This window comes from Primulina eburnea, chromosome 3 (assembly GCF_022965805.1).
Source record: "Primulina eburnea isolate SZY01 chromosome 3, ASM2296580v1, whole genome shotgun sequence".
Taxonomy (NCBI): domain Eukaryota; kingdom Viridiplantae; phylum Streptophyta; class Magnoliopsida; order Lamiales; family Gesneriaceae; genus Primulina; species Primulina eburnea.
The window spans coordinates 52,822,559-52,836,991 of record NC_133103.1 but is presented as its reverse complement, the minus strand read 5'-3'; the positions used below and the strand labels follow the sequence as shown (position 1 = coordinate 52,836,991).

At 35.2% G+C, this 14,433-nt stretch overlaps 1 long non-coding RNA gene across 1 annotated transcript; it reads left to right on the top strand.

Annotated features, from left to right (window-relative positions):
- The first annotated feature begins 1,884 nt into the window (after positions 1-1,884).
- LOC140828587 (uncharacterized) lies at positions 1,885-4,167 on the top strand. Its single transcript, XR_012117271.1, has 2 exons — positions 1,885-2,026; positions 3,591-4,167. It is a non-coding gene; the product is annotated as an uncharacterized lncRNA (long non-coding RNA).
- Positions 4,168-14,433: the final 10,266 nt, after the last annotated feature.

The window sequence follows — 14,433 nt, the reverse complement described above, 5'->3', positions numbered from 1 at the left end:
TGTGAGGATGACACGTATGGAATTTTGCATGCAATATATATATATAAGGAAACTGAATTTCGTTTCTTCAGAATTTGGAAGTAAGAATTGAGATTTCCTTCAAGTCTCTGTGAAGTATAGAAAAATCCTTACGCCTTTATAATTCAATCCGTCTGTCCGAATTGTAATCTGACTTCAGTACTGCAATCCTATCGACGTAGACTACACTTTGACGTAAGTTTTGCTACGTTTTGACATGCTTTGAAATTATGCTATTGTCAGAATTTAATATGATTCATATATGATGTTCTGGACATGTTAGACATCGTAGAATCGAAGTCAGATCAAAAAACGGATTGATTCTGGAATTGCTATGATTTTCTGATTATATTGATTGAGTATCGGACAGATTTAGATTATGGATTGATTATAGATTGTACTGGATATGAGTTATGGATTGTAACTGTTATCTGGTGTATTGGTATTGACGGGGATATTGAAATTGTACCGTTATTCCGTCAATTTTTGAATTAAAGCCAGAGTAATCAGATTATTATGGAATTGACTGGTATATTGATATGAGATTATTGATATTGTCAGTACCAGACAGGCTTTGAGTTCAGGACTTCGACTGAGCCAGAAACCGACGAAAGAAAGGTATAAGTTAATGTGGTATTGGGAGATGGACTTGAGTCGGTTGAGACTTGGGTTTCCCTAAATCACATACTTTATTTTATTGCATGGATATTTGCATTACATTGATTAATGTACTTGTTCTCTTGAATTTAGATGACAGGTATTAGACGAGTTCTCTTGTGACAGAAGTGCCGTATAGTGGTGGTATCGCCACGGCACATTGCACGATGTCTCAAGATAGGATATTAGCGATATAGCTATAGTCCATGACGGTTAGGTCAGGACACCGGATGTTTGGTTATATCGAGTAACAGGGAACAAGAATTAGTCTATTACGGAAGACGATATAGGAACACCGGATAGGGTTATATCGAGTAATAGAATTACGGTTCCTCCTATTACGGAATTCGATATAGGAATACCACATCTGGAAACCGGGATCCCTAGACTAGGATTGAGTCTAGTCTGAATTATGAGTAATGTCGACAGTTTGATTTGATATTGTTTATGTTTCAGATTTTGATACATATTCATGTTACCTGATTACATGCTTTATATTTGTTTATATGATTGCATGTTTCATTGATTTATACTGGGGATTATATTCTCACCGGTATATCCGGCTGTTGTCTTGTCTGTATGTGTACTTGACAACAGGTGAGACAGGTTCAGGGTCGAGGAGATGAGGAGAGATCGAGTTAGAGTGGAGACTTCGGACTTTGATCTGAGATAGAGTTTGGACACTTGATATTAGTTGTTAAACTCTAGTTTGAATAAATGTTTATGATACATGACTTGTATTTTATATACTGATATGTATATATGTCTTGATTTCACTACGTTCCGCATTTTAAAAAGAAAAAAATTTATACCCTGTTTTTAATTGATTAATTAGTCCCAATTATGATTAAGAACTTGATTAGCGTCCGGGCCCCCACATGGGTGTAGTTAGTTTGTAGGTGTTTAAACATGACAAATATGATTCAGCGTATTAACAGAAGTTAAGGAGTGAATTTGACATTTGTCTTACATATATATATATTTGATTTCCCAAAATTGAATTTGACATTTGTCTTTCTTAAAATCAGAAGTTTTTAAGTTCTTTAGATAATGAAGTGTGGGAAAAAGTATGTAGAGGCTTAAACATTTTTTTATGTGTTTATAAATGAAAACTAATACTTTAATAATTTTGTTAATATTTGCAATTTTGATAAAGCTAAGAAACAATCTCTAGGTTGGCTGAATTTTGCTGTCAAAGTATTAATAAAGTCTAAATATAGTATTAGCGCGATAATTAACTTACATATATTATATGTAAAGTTTTTAGACAACACATACCTAGAAAACAAAAAAACCTTAGCTATGTTCCTATTATTACGGGAGCAATTCATTCACCATTTCTGTTTGTGGGGTTGTACTTGAAGAAAACAAATCTCATAATAAAGTGAGTTAAATTATATTCTAGTATACTAACTGGCGCTGAACTGTAAAAATTTAACTTATTATAAAAAAAATAGTAAGAAAATCTAATTATATCATTTTAGATCATTAAAACTAAACACTTTATGAAAATATTTAGATTTTATTAAATTTAATTTTCCTAATGAAAAAGAGAGAATATAGTTTGTAAGTAATCGTAAGCAATAATACATCTGCATAAGCTATATCATATATTGGTTTTTACTGACCATATCCGTAAATCAAAGGTTAAATATATGATTATTGAATAAAAATAGAAACTATCTAAATACATTAGTCATTAGTTAATTCACTAATAATATGTTAATTATACATCTTGAAACGCTTGAGAATATGTATATTGGGTAAAAGAAAGGTATGCCAATAACATGAAATACAGCTATTTATATACTGAGGAAAGGTGAGTAAGTGTGAAAATTACAAATTTAAGGCAATTTCTTTACATGTAGATTCTGTAGAAAATATTTTATAATTGTTAGTAGGTAGATGTAAATTTTTTTGAGTTAAATGATTTCTAGACTACAATATAGTTGTTCTAATATTTGTTTCATAAACATACTGGGTTTGGCGGATGATGTTGATAATAGCTCTGTTTCAATGTCGGCTGCATAATCTAGTAAGAGAGAAAGCTTTGACTCCAAGTTAAGTGCTCTTCGTAAGATGATGGCCCACAATGGGTTTGAGTAAAATCTTTTTATTAATTCTTCGACTTCTTTCTAAAATAGAGCGTTGTAGTAATATTGAGTGCAGTCGATACAATCACAATACATGTTGTTTTCCATTGGAGTTGATTTAGAAACAGTAGGTTTAGATATTGAAAGAAAATTGTTCAAATTTTATCGTAAGTGATTGTAAAATATTGGATGATAGATAAGCTTATATATAGCATATGGAGAAGGGTGAGCCATAGATGGGGTATGACATATGGTATCATTGTTTTTGTCCACCTCAACACAAGTAATTTAGGTGGTTTAAATTATTGACAAGTGCAAGGGCATAAATGATTATTTTATAATACAAGGGTTAGCCATCATATTATTGAATATATTTGAACCACGTGCTGTGTTTTTAAAAAGCTAGATATTGTTTTTTATTTTAAGTGTTAATACAGTGAGTTTTAATGTTGAAAATAAGAAAATATTAATGTGTATTTAAGTTTTGATGAAATTGTAAATAAAACGTATTGAATGTAAGAATTTTGGTGCTAAGTTATAAAATATGTGATTTGTCTGCTAATAGGTAGGCTATAATATTTTTTCCAAGGAGGTGTATTGGTGAATATGATAGAGTGAATCAATCATTTTAATCTTATAAGCAGTTGTATAGATGAAGTGGATTTGAAAAATTAGTAACAGATTTACAGTTATTTAAGAAACTATTTGTTTAATATTTGCTAGTAGATCCTAAGTATTTTGGATATATTTTTTTACCCAAAATATGGTGCTAAACCTGAAATGTTAAATATCTAAACTGCAGGAAAGAAAAGGAAATGACAGTATATACCTTATATATTGAGCATCAGCAGACGTTATTTAAGTCATCATTGTCAGCGTCATGGATAGCTTCATCTATGGATTGGTGTGGTGAAGTGTACAACAGTGGATGTTGGGGTGACTAGGGTGGTGGTGGATGAAAGGGTGCATCTGCTAGAATATTTGGTGGAAAGCGTTGTGCAAGAACCGATGTAAAGTTAACCATATAAGTCATGAATGTAGTTGTTACTTGTTTGTGCTCTGCTAGCTCTTCACGTTGTACTTTAATGTCTTGTTCTATTTTTGCTATCCGGTCTCCTAGAGGTAATCTGCTCAATGCCGACAGTCGTGGTTCTTGACGGTCTTTAGCACGTTGATTGTATGCTGATTTTTCTTGGCGCCTTATGCTTTCTGCTAGGCCGTAGAACCGTCTAAAACGATATACAATGATAGGCGCTTTAGCTTTTAAAACTTGTTCGTCTGGACCCCATGTTACACCGGCATGCTGGCATAGTTCAGTGATAATATGTGGGTAAGGGAGGCCAGTAGTGATTAGACCTGTACTCGTTCGTAGTATTGAACCATGAATGATTTTGCCTAAGTCCACTGATTTTCCTGTTGTGATAGCATGCACCAAAGCGACTTTGTCTTTTGTAATTTCCGTTTGGTGCGTTGAAGGAAGTACTATTGCAAGAATGAACGAAGCCCAACTATTTGGGTCACTAAGCATTTCAGATTTCTTTGACGACTGAGATTCCTTGATTTGTTCGCCATTCTGCTCCATCTATACACAAGTCTTTGAGCATCATAGTATAATCTATATTTCCAGCTATGTATTCAGTATATTCATCAGTTTCGAGGATTGGTAAATCGTAAACCATGTTATGGTAGCTGAATCAAATGCTACCATCTTACCTCGAACCAAAACTTGATGATTTTCGTGCTTCACACATAAATTTGCGTAAAACTCACGAACGATTGAAATTATAGCGTCTGCTGGTGATTTGGCCAATTCTACCCATCCTCATTTTACAATCTCTTCCACTAAACCATAGTCAGGACTGGACATGTCTATTCCTCTTTCTTGAATAAGGGGTCGAGTTAGTGTGCTTTCATAAATTCTTTGAGCTTCCGTATTTCAGAATTTGTGTTTATCATACCAATGAGATGAGGCTAAAGCATTCCCCTTGGATTTTTTTTTGGAGGCATATTTCTTAGTAAACAATTTCAAGGAGCAACAACACTCAGATATAAAAATCTAAAAGATATAATATCACATAAACTTGTAAATCTTTTATATAAAATTTCAAAGAAAATCGGTTTACCTTAGAAAATGCTACTGGAAGGAGGCGCCCAATAAATATGAGGTTTTTGTAGGCGTTGTTTCGTACGGGATCTTGGAAGGAAGCGGTGAGCGGGCGATGATTGGGATCCTTGGAGGGATTTTGCTCAGCTCTAGGGTTAGCGGAAATATGGGGTTTTAATATCGGCTGTTAAAGAGGGAAATATGGAAGATGGAATATTGTGAGAATGAGGGGGGAAACGTTTTTTTTGTGTTTTTCACGGAGAAGGGTGTGCGCTGCTGCACATTGTTTTTCCGTTAGTGCGGGCCTGGCTCTGTAAAAATATGGGGATAAGGAGTATGCATATGCGCAGCCTGATGGTGCTGATGCGCGGATGTTTCTGTGTGCGACATTTGAGAGAAAGCGGCGTTGGTCCGTGGATATAACGCGCAGCAGCGTGCGTACTGCTGTATTTTGTGGCAGTTGACTAAGTGTTGTTGCACGAATATAGGGCGTGCATGTCTCTGTTTTTTTTGAAGAAAATGTGCACGAGTGCGAGAAGGTTTCCTGCAGGGGCGCGCAACTTTCTGCTCTTTTTTGTCTACCGTGTGCGCCGGCGCACGTTTTCATCACGTCGTGGCACAATGAATACTGAAAAATGAAATTGCCAAAAATATTTTCCCATATACTGTTAACAAATGTAACGTTTTACAAATTAATTCATGTAAGTATATAGGATTATGTACCTAGATCGTATTTACTTGTGAATTTAAAGCGTTTATTTGCGCGATTGTTACCATAAAAGGTTTGATTTGAGATTTTTCCCTTCTTTTTTCATATATATTTTCAAAACATATATTCTGTTGTCCAATATTTGATCCATAATTCGTAGTTATGAGTATGTATTTTTCCCCGGTAAAATTGTTTTAGTAGAATGAGTATTACTAAATTTTTTTAACTTTGCTTAGTTTAGAAGAATAATATAACAGTAGTTAGCTGTAAATCGATAATAGAATGTTCATATCATATAAAAAAGTATGGAGGCTTTAGATATAATGTATCATACCATGAAATTATTTAAAAGACATTTTGTAAATGTCTTTTTTTATTATACGTCATATTTAATTTTATAGTTTTAAGAATGCATTTCTATAGAGTTTTTTTATTATTTAAGAAAAAAAGTTTTTCCCTTACAGTTCAATATATAATAAGCATACTAAATTGAATATATAAGACACAAGGAAGATAGGTTTTTTTTATTATTAATTTATGTTATCCTTGTTTTCATATTAATAATAATATGTACAAATGCCATACAGAAGCCTAGATATTAGAATAAAAGAAAATGTTTTAAATTATTGAAAATCATAAAGTGGTTATTTTAGCAATTAAAGCATGGTTGTAAAAAAGTAAAATGTAAAAGGAGATGAGTACGTGTATATTTTAAATCGTAGAAGATTCTGAATAACAGTAAATACGTTAGTAATAAGACAAAATGTTAATGTAGGGGTAACAAGCAGAACATAGAAACTACATTTACTGAAAGCATAAGGACTATAACATATACTGGAATTTTCTATCTACATCTGTTCTTCAGTCTTGCTTTACATGTTTATTACTTTCATGTAATACCTCTTCATGTTCCAATCTTCGTTTACTCGGTGTACTGGGTTGTTGAGTTCTAAGGTCTGCTTCAAAAGGTTATTCCTGCATTGCAGAACTGCTTTCTTGGGATTCAGCTATAACCACATCACCTTGTATCAAACCTTGAACTTTTAAAGAAGATTCTTTGTCTTCATAACTGTGAGATGCTGAGGACGAATCAGACGCTGGTAGACATGCTATGACTGTGTTTCGAACAAAAGTTTTTGTAAAGGCCCGTATCTCGTATTCATAATTTTGCGGAATTATTAAAAAATTTCTAAATAAATAATTATCTTGTCTCATTTAATTAAAATAAACATGTAAATAATTTTAACTTTAAAATAACAGCGGAAGCAAATATTGTTTTCAACCAACAATTTAAAAATAATTCAACGTAAACATCAACTTAAAAATAATCCAACATATTAAAACTGAGTTTGAATAATAAAAGGTGCATAAATTAAATCATGAGGTACGATTTTGTAAAGGCACGTATCTCGTATTCATAATTTTGCGGAATTATTAAAAAATTTCTAAATAAATAATTATCTTGTCTCATTTAATTAAAATAAACATGTAAATAATTTTAACTTTAAAATAACAGCGGAAGCAAATATTGTTTTAAACCAACAATTTAAAAATAATTCAACGTAAACATCAACTTAAAAATAATCCAACATATTAAAACTGAGTTTGAATAATAAAAGGTGCATAAATTAAATCGTGAGGTCCTCGGGTTTACTACTGCTGTCCCAAGATCGCTCACTGGTCTCCGCCCGCGGTCTCGACCTCAACGATGCCTACAACAATCAAGTCTAGTGAGTCTAAAGACTCAACATGTATATATCGTGAATAACAAGTAAATATATCATAAAATCGCATGCATCATAAAAATAAAGTATCGTAGAGCGTACGGTGAAAATCGTATCATGAATAATTATAACTACGTGCATATCTAAAAATTCATACGTAAAAGCTTTGCTCAATAGAGCTCTGTCATAACATATCATAATTTTTCTGGTAGAGATAATGTTTCTAAGCTAGTGGCTCATAACATAGCGTAAGAGCCTGATCAGACTAAACCACAGTTTACTGGACGGTAGAGATCAATCACAGCCCTTGGACTGGATGTCCGTACCCATACATAACCATAAACCGGTCGTAAGTCACCGGGCGGAGAGGTCCTCGGTTGCGCCTACCGACTTCCAAACCCATAAGCATAATGGCCACAAGACATATAGCATATATCTCAAAAATAAACATTTTATATTTTTATGCACGTAATATAATTATAACTTATTTTTACCGGATGAGTTGGATTGTTCCCAGGCTCACTGCGACTTACTTCTAATATGTGACACATGCAAATAATATAATCTTGATTTAAACTTGACAACCGAATTAAAACTTAACAATAGAACCAAAAATGAGACTAATAGGACCACCCACTTGGTTTTTCAATCATGGTATCGTACTAACCCGAACCAACATAACCGACGTCTAACCATGATTAAAAATACCCCAAACTTACTAAAAAATATGCATAAGAATTGTAAAACACGAAAATAGGTGAAAGGAATCCAAAAACATAAAACACTCTTTCGAGAGTCATTTTGGCACCTTTCACCGTAAATTCTCGTACGACCTCTAAACTCGACCAAATCACGAACGGCCAAAAACATGACCTTCCTAACTCATTGAGGTACTGTCCAGTCCAAGGCTATGGGCTAAAAGCCAACCAAGAACTCAAACCACCCCAAAAACCAAAACCCACTAACACAGGAAATGAAATTCGAAATATGCACTTGTGTGGTTGTTTAAAAATTCTGAGGGAACCTTGACCCAAGCCTTGAAAGGACACTTTGGTCACGTCCTAGACATGATAAGGGAGTGTTCTAACCGTTGCTACGGTCCTAGGGCAGCCAGGATTCGAATACCCACCTTAACCATTCAAATGGCCAAATCGTGACCCATTTCTGCACTTGTGGGCAGATTGCTGTCATTTCTGGTCTTGTGCGTGTATGGACTGAAACAAATGAATCAAAGACACTCAAACACATTCTAATTTATGCCTAGAAGCCACCTTGGAAGCCTGGAACCGAGCAACATCATGAAATCAATAAAATTCAGCAAACCCGTGAGCCACAAAGATGAAGCCAAAAAATTCTGTACTGAAACTTGTGTGTAGTTGCTGTCAAAAATTCGTTTTTACCTCATGAACCCTGAACATATAATGCTGAAAAATATTTATAGGACTTGATTGAAGAGCAAAGAAACAATATATACATGCCTGGAATTTGTTTTGAAGAAAAACAAATCAAAACGACAATATGACGCGACGTAACCGAGTTGGCTTATCCTTCTTGTTTCTGCTACTGTTATTCTCAATTATCTTGCTGCTGTTTTCTTCTGAAATTTCGAAGGTGAGGTTGTGGGGATGTAGGTGAGGAGGGTGAATGATTTAATAGGTGTTAAAGGTGACATTATATGCCTTAAAATGAGAGTTACAAGTGAAGGAGTGGAAGGGATTTTGAATGGTTTGAATTGTTTTTTTCTCATTTCCTTTGCTATAACTTTTCTTATTCTTTTATTTCACAATTTCAGTAGCCTTTCTTCTGATATTTTCGTGTATATGGAATGAAGAGATGCTATGTAATGGACGTGATGGTTACAAGGGTGTTTGTCAGGATCGATTATGGGGGCCCCGACTGAACATCAGTTACGAAGCTGTGCATCAGTCGTTGACCCTTCTGACTAATCTACCAATGAGCTGCAATAGCTCGTGTTCTAAGAATAAATACACCGATGAATTAGATCGAGTTTGGTTAAACAACTAAGCGGAAGACACTCAAAATAATCCTTCGTTAAGAAAACAAACTGATCAATTTTATATATCTTGTGCAACTGGTTAACTGAAGAAAAGAAGTCAGTTAGAGCTTATATCAGTTCGGTTATGGACAGAACTGAACTGATATCAGCTGGACTGATGAAACAATTAAGAACAACACAGTTAAACAGTTAGACTGAAAACAAAACACAAGATATGTTTATGGATGTTCGGAGACTTCAACTGCTCCTACGTCACCCCTTCTACCTCCTCGGGTAGGATACACTAGAAGACTTTGATTTATACAAACCTTTGTACAAACCCACCCAGCTTAGGACTTACCCACTGCCTAACTGAACTCCTAGTTCTAAACTGAAGGCATCACCTTCCAGTCAACACTTCTTTAACGTCTATGTGAGAAAGACTACATACACATGTTTTACGTCTGTGTGCAAGACGGAATCTGAGATGATGAGTGAGTGTGTGTGTGTGTGTGTGAGAACTGATCAATGAACACTACCCGAAAGTGTTCTCACACACTGAGAGAAAAAGGCTTCTAATCTAAGCTGATAATACAATGAAGTGTTCCCTCTGGGCTGATTGCTTCTAACAAGCTGATATGTAATAAGCGTGCCCTTGTTCTCTGTTCTCGTTTTTCTCAGTGTTAGTCTTCACTGAACTTCAGCTTCTATTTATAGGCGTTTGGTTGACCGTACAGTAAGACTCAATAATGTGTCCGTTGCATTTTGAATTTGTTCCTCGACATCTTTCCGGAACTTTTGGCTTTAAGCTCTGATGCAACGTCTCTTATTGTACTGTGGTAGTACAATAGCTTTTGTACCTTCGTGCTTAGCTGGATTCCATTATTAAGCTTGTCTTGATCTGCAACTGATTGACTCTGACTGATGCTTTCAACTGGTCAGTTGAACTGGTCTTCTGTTGGGCTGGTGAAATCAGTTGAACTGATTTCACTCTTTCAGTTGAACTGGTCAGCTGGGCTCTTCATCAGTTGAACACTTCATCAGCTGGCCGGGCTTCTGAAGGTCTTCTGCTGAACTGCTCATCAGCTGGACATTCAGTTGAACTAGTCTTTCAGTTGGCACTTCAGTTCTACTGTTTTCAGTTTACGCGATCAGTTGGACGTCTTCAGTTAGCATTCCTCGACAGCTTTAGTTTTGGCTCGTAACTGATTATTTCAGTTCCAGCTTACTGCACACTAAGGTAGATTATTAGAAACAAAATAACAAGTTTTGTTAGCATCAAAATTAAGCAAAGATTGCGAACTTGAAAAGTTCCAACAATCTCCCCCTTTTTGATGATCACAAAACTTGAACAGTTAAAGTGATATGATTCTCCCCCTTTGTGAGAATCAAAAACATTTAAGCAATCAAAACAAAAATTCAGTTCCAGGAGTGAATGCTCCCCCTTACTAACTGAATTAATAAGAAAAACAATTTAAAAAGAAACTAAGATAATTTCAGTTTGAGGGATAACAAATTTGAAAAATATTTTTTTAAAAAAAAACTCCCCCTCAACAACTGAATTGAAAAATCATTTTAAAATATGAATTTAAAGGAAAACTCCCCCTTAAAAATATAAATAGTCACACGATTTTAAAATTATTTTAAAGCAGCAATAATCATGCAAGCAGTTAAGGCTACACAAAACTGGGATTATCAGTTCAGATACATTTAAACAAACTGAATAACATGATGTTCATTTAAACAAATAAACTTCCCTTGTATTACAATTAAGCACACCAGTTATGTAAGGGAAAACTGCTACTACATTTAGCTGGATTTTAAACAACATCAGTTATCAATTAGTTTACACATAATAGAACTAAATGTACCAACTATCGGTTGCCTTGAATCCTTGAAAGACTGCAAAGTCTTAATTTCCTTTTGATAGATGAACAGCTAACTGCTTTGAACTTGAGGTCCTGTGCTAGCCAACTGGTTTAGCTGATGCAAACTGGACTCAACTGATTGCTGAACCGCATTGATCATTTCTCCTGATCTGATATGGCAGTTAAGCGGCGGCACTTCTGATGATTAAGCTCCAGTTAACTCATCAGTTTCAGCTGGTAGTTGGGTTTCGTCTGTTGATCAGTTTAACTGGTAGGCTTGCAACTGAAATCTTGTTCGCATATCAGTTTTGCTGTTCTCCTGTCAGTTGACCTCAAAACCTGCAAGCTGCTAAAATAAGAAAATCGGATTCGAGCGAAGTGGCTACAATATTAATTGCAGAACCAATCCTCTCTTCTCAGAAAAACACGTGAGATATAAAATTTTTAAAAGGGTTTTGAAAACCATTTTAAATACCATTTTAAAACAAATTTAAAATACTTTAAAACTTTTTACAAATATTTTAAAAACATTTTAGATCAGTTTTTCAAATGTCTTTCTTAGAACATCAAGCTCTGATACCAGTTGTCAGGATCGATTATGGGGGCCCCGACTGAACATCAGTTACGAAGCTGTGCATCAGTCGTTGACCCTTCTGACTAATCTACCAATGAGCTGCAATAGCTCGTGTTCTAAGAATAAATACACCGATGAATTAGATCGAGTTTGGTTAAACAACTAAGCGGAAGACACTCAAAATAATCCTTCGTTAAGAAAACAAACTGATCAATTTTATATATCTTGTGCAACTGGTTAACTGAAGAAAAGAAGTCAGTTAGAGCTTATATCAGTTCGGTTATGGACAGAACTGAACTGATATCAGCTGGACTGATGAAACAATTAAGAACAACACAGTTAAACAGTTAGACTGAAAACAAAACACAAGATATGTTTATGGATGTTCGGAGACTTCAACTGCTCCTACGTCACCCCTTCTACCTCCTCGGGTAGGATACACTAGAAGACTTTGATTTATACAAACCTTTGTACAAACCCACCCAGCTTAGGACTTACCCACTGCCTAACTGAACTCCTAGTTCTAAACTGAAGGCATCACCTTCCAGTCAACACTTCTTTAACGTCTATGTGAGAAAGACTACATACACATGTTTTACGTCTGTGTGCAAGACGGAATCTGAGATGATGAGTGAGTGTGTGTGTGTGTGTGTGAGAACTGATCAATGAACACTACCCGAAAGTGTTCTCACACACTGAGGGAAAAAGGCTTCTAATCTAAGCTGATAATACAATGAAGTGTTCCCTCTGGGCTGATTGCTTCTAACAAGCTGATATGTAATAAGCGTGCCCTTGTTCTCTGTTCTCGTTTTTCTCAGTGTTAGTCTTCACTGAACTTCAGCTTCTATTTATAGGCGTTTGGCTGACCGTACAGTAAGACTCAATAATGTGTCCGTTGCATTTTGAATTTGTTCCTCGACATCTTTCCGGAACTTTTGGCTTTAAGCTCTGATGCAACGTCTCTTATTGTACTGTGGTAGTACAATAGCTTTTGTACCTTCGTGCTTAGCTGGATTCCATTATTAAGCTTGTCTTGATCTGCAACTGATTGACTCTGACTGATGCTTTCAACTGGTCAGTTGAACTGGTCTTCTGTTGGGCTGGTGAAATCAGTTGAACTGATTTCACTCTTTCAGTTGAACTGGTCAGCTGGGCTCTTCATCAGTTGAACACTTCATCAGCTGGCCGGGCTTCTGAAGGTCTTCTGCTGAACTGCTCATCAGCTGGACATTCAGTTGAACTAGTCTTTCAGTTGGCACTTCAGTTCTACTGTTTTCAGTTTACGCGATCAGTTGGACGTCTTCAGTTAGCATTCCTCGACAGCTTTAGTTTTGGCTCGTAACTGATTATTTCAGTTCCAGCTTACTGCACACTAAGGTAGATTATTAGAAACAAAATAACAAGTTTTGTTAGCATCAAAATTAAGCAAAGATTGCGAACTTGAAAAGTTCCAACAATCTCCCCCTTTTTGATGATCACAAAACTTGAACAGTTAAAGTGATATGATTCTCCCCCTTTGTGAGAATCAAAAACATTTAAGCAATCAAAACAAAAATTCAGTTCCAGGAGTGAATGCTCCCCCTTACTGACTGAATTAATAAGAAAAACAATTTAAAAAGAAACTAAGATAATTTCAGTTTGAGGGATAACAAATTTGAAAAATATTTTTTTAAAAAAAAACTCCCCCTCAACAACTGAATTGAAAAATCATTTTAAAATATGAATTTAAAGGAAAACTCCCCCTTAAAAATATAAATAGTCACACGATTTTAAAATTATTTTAAAGCAGCAATAATCATGCAAGCAGTTAAGGCTACACAAAACTGGGATTATCAGTTCAGATACATTTAAACAAACTGAATAACATGATGTTCATTTAAACAAATAAACTTCCCTTGTATTACAATTAAGCACACCAGTTATGTAAGGGAAAACTGCTACTACATTTAGCTGGATTTTAAACAACATCAGTTATCAATTAGTTTACACATAATAGAACTAAATGTACCAACTATCGGTTGCCTTGAATCCTTGAAAGACTGCAAAGTCTTAATTTCCTTTTGATAGATGAACAGCTAACTGCTTTGAACTTGAGGTCCTGTGCTAGCCAACTGGTTTAGCTGATGCAAACTGGACTCAACTGATTGCTGAACCGCATTGATCATTTCTCCTGATCTGATATGGCAGTTAAGCGGCGGCACTTCTGATGATTAAGCTCCAGTTAACTCATCAGTTTCAGCTGGTAGTTGGGTTTCGTCTGTTGATCAGTTTAACTGGTAGGCTTGCAACTGAAATCTTGTTCGCATATCAGTTTTGCTGTTCTCCTGTCAGTTGACCTCAAAACCTGCAAGCTGCTAAAATAAGAAAATCGGATTCGAGCGAAGTGGCTACAATATTAATTGCAGAACCAATCCTCTCTTCTCAGAAAAACACGTGAGATATAAAATTTTTAAAAGGGTTTTGAAAACCATTTTAAATACCATTTTAAAACAAATTTAAAATACTTTAAAACTTTTTACAAATATTTTAAAAACATTTTAGATCAGTTTTTCAAATGTCTTTCTTAGAACATCAAGCTCTGATACCAGTTGTCAGGATCGATTATGGGGGCCCCGACTGAACATCAGTTACGAAGCTGTGCATCAGTCGTTGACCCTTCTGACTAATCTACCAATGAGCTGCAATAGCTC